Source organism: Lagenorhynchus albirostris, chromosome 16 (genome assembly GCF_949774975.1).
Source record: "Lagenorhynchus albirostris chromosome 16, mLagAlb1.1, whole genome shotgun sequence".
Classification (NCBI taxonomy): domain Eukaryota; kingdom Metazoa; phylum Chordata; class Mammalia; order Artiodactyla; family Delphinidae; genus Lagenorhynchus; species Lagenorhynchus albirostris.
Window position 1 is genome coordinate 75,572,014 of NC_083110.1, and position 6,777 is coordinate 75,578,790.

Consider the following 6,777-nt stretch of genomic DNA (forward strand, 5'->3'; position numbering starts at 1 on the left):
CGTTAGTTTCAGGTATACAGCAAAGTGATTCAGTTCTACATATCTATACATATCTATCTAAATCTCTATATATCTATTCTTTTTCCAATTCTTTTCCCTTATAGGTTATTACAAAATATCGAGTACAGTTCTCTGTGCTATGCAGTAGGTCCTTGTTGTTTATCTATTTTATACATAGTAGTGTGTATATGTTAATCCCACACTCCTAATTTATCCCTCTCCCCGCCCCCTGCTTTGGTAACCATAAAAAAAAGGGAACCCTTCATGAATATGTGTGTCCGCTTTGCGCAGGGGCCATGCTAATCTTCCCTGTATCATTCCAATTTTAGTATATGCACTGCCGAAGCGAGCACCGGCATAGTCTTTTAAACAGAGGGGTAATGTCCCAGTGTTCCCATCAAGGAAGGGGAAAGGCCACCCCCCCAAGAAACCCACCGCTCTCCCCATTTTGCCTTTGTTCAGAGGGTCACCTCTTGGTGGCTCCGCTTTCAGGATTCTTCCTCGTCATCCTCTTATGTCTTCGCCCTTTGCAAGGTGGGTAGAATGATGGCTGTTACTTGTCTCATTCATGTGAGAAAACCGAGGACTGCCCAGGATAAGAGATTTGGCAGGGAAGCCAATGAAAAACAAACAAAACCTAAACTAGCACTAACAAAACCCAACCAAATCAAACCAAACTGAACAAAAAATACCTCAGTAGAGTGAATCGGTTGGTTTGGATATGGGGTAGAGATGCCAGGTAAAATATAGAATGGCCCGATAAATGTGAATTTCAGATAAACTACCGATACTAAAATTACTAAAAATGGTAAAAAAAAATACTAAAAAAATTCTATGCACTGTTTGGGACATACTTATCCCCCAACATTACTGTTGTTAGAGATTTGTTAGGAGACTTTCAGTCTTTTTTCAAATATAATTTTATTGGGAAAACTAACATATGTAACAGATTAAAAGGACTGTTTAAATTTATTTTAGAAGTTCAAATGAACAATATTTAAAAATCAGTCAATAAGAACCATAAAACTGTTGTGAATCTGAGTTTATGAGTGATCTTTGCCACTTAGAGCAGCCTCAGCTCCAATTCATGTTAGATTATTTTTTTAATCCGGTGAATAAATTTTGCTTGCAAATGGTAAAACATGGCTTACCTTGAGGTTTAAGGATACCCATCAATTAAACAGCGATAAAGGAGAAAATTTATTCTGGGATGTGCTCAAAACCAAGCTGCAACCCTGGTTAATGCATTGGAGGGTCTCCACTGTGTCCTGGTTTGGAAGGCACATGGTTATGATAAAAGAAAACAACGTACAGTAAAAGATCAGTCTGAGTTAAATATTGGCAGACTCTCTGAGCACCCAGAAGAGCCCCAGGCTAGAGCAAAGCTTGGGGTATCCTGCCCCTGTCCACGGCTCTCTGGACAACAGAGTGTGTTGTGAGGTTGGGCTGACCAATGTCCAGTCCAAAATTGTTGGTCATCTTGGCACTAAGAGGCTCTTGTTGGAGACTGAGCCCAAGGCTTGGTGTGAAAGCATCAGCACTGGCCCCACGTGTGGACCCGCATCCTTCCCCGGAGCCTGTAGGTGCTCCGTCATTGTTTGCTTTTCCCTTCAGAACAGTAATGGCTACCACTTATTGAGCAACTACTAATGCCAGGCCCTGTGTGGTAGCTTTACATCAATGGAAGCTTACTGTGATGGAGAAATTAAGTGTCCCTACACTGCTCCCAGGCAGAGGAGTGAATGTGGCTGGAAGGAACACTCCGGATAGCCCGTTGGGGTGAGGTGAGGGGCAAGCCTAAGTGACCAGAGCTAATGGGCTTTCTGGGAGGGTAGGTCTGGCTAAGCCCAAGGCCTTGGTTTTGACGAGTGGGCTGGTCCAGGGCATGGCGGGACGCTGTCCCATGGCCTCCCTTCTTTGCCTAGCTGGGACGGCAGTCAGGGCATAGTTGTTGAGGAATGAATGAATGGTGTAAAACATTAGCCTGCCAGAGTGCCTGTGCACGCAGTCCAGCCCTGATGGGGCATAAACAGAGCAGTAGTTTGAAGATTGATGTCAGAGGCCACCCCTTATGACTGTGAGCCTGGCGTGCAAACTTTCTGAAGTTCAGTTTCCTCATGTAAAGAAATGGGGCAAACAAAGATAACAGTGATAATAGTCAACAGTTATAAAGGATACGTCCCCTATACCATCTGCCAGGCATGGTTCGAGAAGTGTCCTATTAACTCATTTAATCCCCACATTAACCCTCCCTAGGAGACAGGTGACTTTACCACTCCAGTTTACTGGTGAGGAAACAGAGGTGCACAGGGGTTAGGACCCTTGCTCAGGCTCACACCTGGGCACTCTGGTATCCGAGTTCATGCTCTTAATTTTTATGTTCCCCTGCTCTGGGCAAAAGGTACCTTTGAGATGTCTTCCAGGCTCTTCTCCCCTTCTCTGAGGATTGGCCCCAACCCCCCCATGTCCTTGCAGCCACATTTATGTGATGTGATCTGTTCCCTGACTATAAATTGGACCAAAGTGGACATTAGACACAAGCTGGGCCTTCAGGTTCTAAGAATATGGAGCTGGGATGCTGAGAGATGGGTTGCTGTCCACTGTTTGCTTAAATGTGTGGAGTCTGGCGGTGGGGATGTCCCTGTTTGCCCACGTGGTAACCAAAGCAGAGAAAGGAGGGAGTGGGTATCTGTTTCTTACAAGAAAAGGGGCTCCAATGTGAAGATCACATTAAAAAATGTCTGAGGAAAATGTTTTATATACTCTTCTCTTGGGACAAACTGTCATTTATAATGCTTTAAAAGTTAATAGGTATTAAGCCTTGGCATCCTTCATAATTTAAGGTTGCCCAAGATTAATCCTCTGCACTCTGTTAACTTGCTAAAAGTTTCTTTATTTTAAGGAGAAGATATATGCCCCCGAGGCCATTTTGCCACATGGGTGGTGGATGTGGACACCAGTGAGACTCCCCAATATAGCCCATCTCCCCAGCAGACTCTTAGTCACATGGTCTGAGTTCCATTAGTAATGTTCTGGCTGCAACAAAGAAGGAAGGGTAAATAGATTGGTGTGGGCCCTTTGTGGAGAACTGTTAATTTCCCCAGATTACTGCCCTTAGAATCTGAACTGCTTCCAGCGTTTTCTTGTATATTGGCTCCATTTAAAGTGATTAAAGGGGAGATCTGATTGGATAAGGTCATCCAAATTCTGTAAAGGCCACTTCCTCACGAATGAACGCTTGCAATCAATTTTTCAGATAAAATGATTAAATTGCTATTATTGTTGGATCATTTTTTATTAAGAAAACCTTTTAAAATATTAATTATTGGGCCCTCTGAAACACTTTCATCTTTCCCGACTTTGCTCTTGAGAAGAAAGTGTCTGCTTGTTTCCAACACCAGCCAAAGGGAAATGCAGGTTTCCCTTTTTACACCTGCAACCATTCTCCTTACCTCTAATATTTATGTGAATTTAACTTTAATTTTTCTTCCTTTCATCTTCTGAATTAGTTGTATAATGCACAGATCACTCCTTCACCGCTTCTTTCCTGTTTATTTGCCTTAAAAATAGATTCATTAACTAGATTTGGGTGCTCAAGCCATGCGACAACATCCATTTCAAAGGAAGATTTAATGGCATTTCATATTTTTCTACATTAAGGAAGATTAAAGTATATTACAATACCCTTTACTGTCCTATTTTCTTCATTTTAGAAGTGGTCAGTTTAAAATTTTTTTCCCCTCTCTTTCTTTCATCTGCAGTGTTCGATAAATTGTCCAGGCCTTTCAGATGACAGACCCAGCAAATTGAGTTCTATATTACAACTCAGACACATTGTTTAGCCCATCAGCAGTCAGATGAAGCACCTTATTCACACAGGACATCAAAAGAACAAATATATGTGCGAAGTGGCTAAAAGAGCACTGAGACTCAGATACTTCATTTTCTTAATTGTCAGTGATTATTTGGCTAGTTTCAGGGTGGTCACTCTGCTGACTCTGAACCTATACTTACTTACCTGATGTAATAGTGGTGTGAAATCTACATCCTTATCTGCATAGATCTAGATCTGGATTCATGACCGCAAGACACGTGCATCATCTTTTAATAGCCCAAGGGGCAGTCATACTAACATTTTAATAGTGGGCAGTAATATGAAATTGCAAGATCCAGACTTATGCCTTTTTATTTCAGCCACCTCGTGATGGAGACTTTAAGGCATTCGCAGGCATGAACAAGGGAGATATTAAGATTTAAGCTTTTTTATTTTTATTTTTTGTAAGGTAGAGGAGGTCATAGCTGTCAGGTACCCCTTGGGCTGAAGTTTTATACAGGTATGCCACCCATCAGCTTGAATCATCGCAGGGAGCCTTCCCACATCTCAGTAAATGCAGCATAACCTTGTAGGACACTAAGTCTAAACAAGGTTTGGGGATGTTGGTAAGATGTGGGAGGAAAGAGCAGAAGACAGATTTTACGACAGTACGATCATGGGGTGTAGGTTTTAGGCAATAAGCGGGTAGCCTAGTTTTCTCAGAAGAAAAAAGAAAATAATGGAAAAGTGTAACATTCATTCCGTGGCCTCACAGGCATAAAAAACCCAATTCCAACTGTTATAGGTCCCTGCAGGAGTCTACAAAAGAACTAAGCTTTTTAAGTAAGAAAACTAGATTCTGGCCCACAGGGCCCTGTCACTGCTGCTTAATGGATGAAACTCTTTGGATATAAATATGCTGTTTACTCCTCAGCTTCAGCTTTCATAAAATATAACCTTTCTATGATTTACGACCCACAGAAAAACTGGAGGATGGATTTTTAGCTCTGAATTGGTTGGATGTCAACAAGAAAAATATAGATAACATATCGAAGTAGCGGGGTGTTAATGCCACACAAAATGATGAAATTATTTTTGTTTAGGAAAGTTAAGTTTGTTCTTAAAGTTGTTGGTGGATGGCAGCTGTGAAAGGTGGGGCTGAGAAAAACCTATGAAATGTCTCTCATTTTTAAGTCCTTGTCCAGTGGCTTATAAGTTTGGGTATAATGACTTCAGTTCATAATCAGTAATGTCTTGTTGAAAAGTTTGGGCTGGGTCTCCCTGGTGGCACAGTGGTTGAGAGTCCGCCTGCCGATGCAGGGGACATGGGTTCGTGCCCCGGTCCGGGAAGATCCCACATGCCGCGGAGAGGCTGGGCCCGTGAGCCATGGCCGCTGAGCCTGCGTGTCCGGAGCCTGTGCTCCGCAACGGGAGAGGCCACAGAAGTGAGAGGCCCGCGTACCGCAAAAAAAAAAAAAAAAAAGTTTGGGCTAACCACAGATTTTCCACAAATGGGAATGACCGTTCTTTGCCTAAATTACTCGGGTTTTTCAAGTGCTAGATTTCCGTTATGTCTTCCAACTTCAAATATAGAGGCTGTGCCTGACCTTGCAGACAGGAGATGACAGAACAGCCTTTTTTCACAAAGGTGATTGGAAAAAACGAAAAGTGAAAAACAATAAGTGAACAAACTAAGCCCCCAAATAAGCAAAAGCAAGCAAACAAACAAAAGCAAACCCCTCAAATTAACAGCACCCACAAGCTCTCCCCGCTATGCGCTCACAAGAGCCAGCCCTGTCCTTGGATGTTGGGTTGGAGAAAGATTACATGCCAGTTTGTCATTCAGAGATCTCTATTCATTTTATAGCTTTCTGGTCTGGTTTGATGCTTGAAAGAGCCTGGTTCCAGATGAATTGGCAAGGAAGTTTGCATATACTATCACCAGCCAAAGGGATGAAGTTGTCAAAATTGAAAACGTTTATTTCTCTCTTGATTCTCTGAGCACTGAAGGAAGGGAATTCACACTGTTTTTCAAACCTGCCCTCAGCAAATTAAAACCTCATGCACTAGAGGCTGGAAGACCAGATCTTTAGTCTTCCCACAACCTAGAAAGACCAAAGGTGTGAGGCCGAGCTAGGGGACTGTCCCACGGTGACCAGAATGGAAGGGGTCCTTCTTACCCACTGGTCTCTTGGTTTTTGATGGAAGCGTCCATCGAGAGGAGCCCCAAACATATCCACTTCCTTGAGTGGCCAGCCATGCACAACCTCTGTCTCTGGGAGAGATGTGTGGTCTCAGAAGGTAGAGCCATGATCTGTATTGGGTGTTGGGGAGTTACTAAGACAAATTTCCTCATATACTCAGTCTGTAGAGATTGCTACTATAAGCCAGATGCAGTGCCAGGTGTTTGGACCTACAATGCTGCTTTCACTCCTCATGGAGCTCACTTCCTGGAAGCAGTGACCTACAAGCCAACAGGCAATTACAGTCTAAGGTGATCAGTCCTTAGATCCTTAGAGGAGCACCTGGGAAGGGCCCTAAATGCACTTTGATAGGGATGGGGGTGGGTGTCAAGGAAGACTTCCTGGTCAGAGAAGCAATGGATGTTTTGGGTAGCAGGGGAACCATCATGTGGAAACACTGGAGGTCAGAGACATTATGGAACAATAAAGGAACAGAAGAAATTTAGGATGGCCACAGGACACAGCACACTTAGATTAGGTGGCAGGTCGTAGTTCAGAATGGTGTTTCCCGATATTTCATGGGTGTGTGTTTGGGAGAGCTCTTGAAAATTACGGATTGCTGGGTTCCACCCACAGCATGAGCTGCCCCCCACACCCCCTCACAGCCCAGCAGACATGGCCCCTAGCCTCAGGCCAGAGAGCATTCAGAAGGCTCATCAGAGCACATGCCCCAAAGGCAGAACCTGGCAAGAATCCCCACTCAGTAGGTGAGGCAGGCCT

The 6,777-nt window shown here is 43.5% G+C and overlaps 1 non-coding gene across 1 annotated transcript; it reads right to left on the bottom strand.

Annotated features, from left to right (window-relative positions):
• Positions 1-246: 246 nt before the first annotated feature.
• On the bottom strand, positions 247-351 carry LOC132507674 (U6 spliceosomal RNA). The gene has a single exon (XR_009536253.1). It is a non-coding gene; the product is annotated as a U6 spliceosomal RNA (small nuclear RNA).
• Positions 352-6,777: the final 6,426 nt, after the last annotated feature.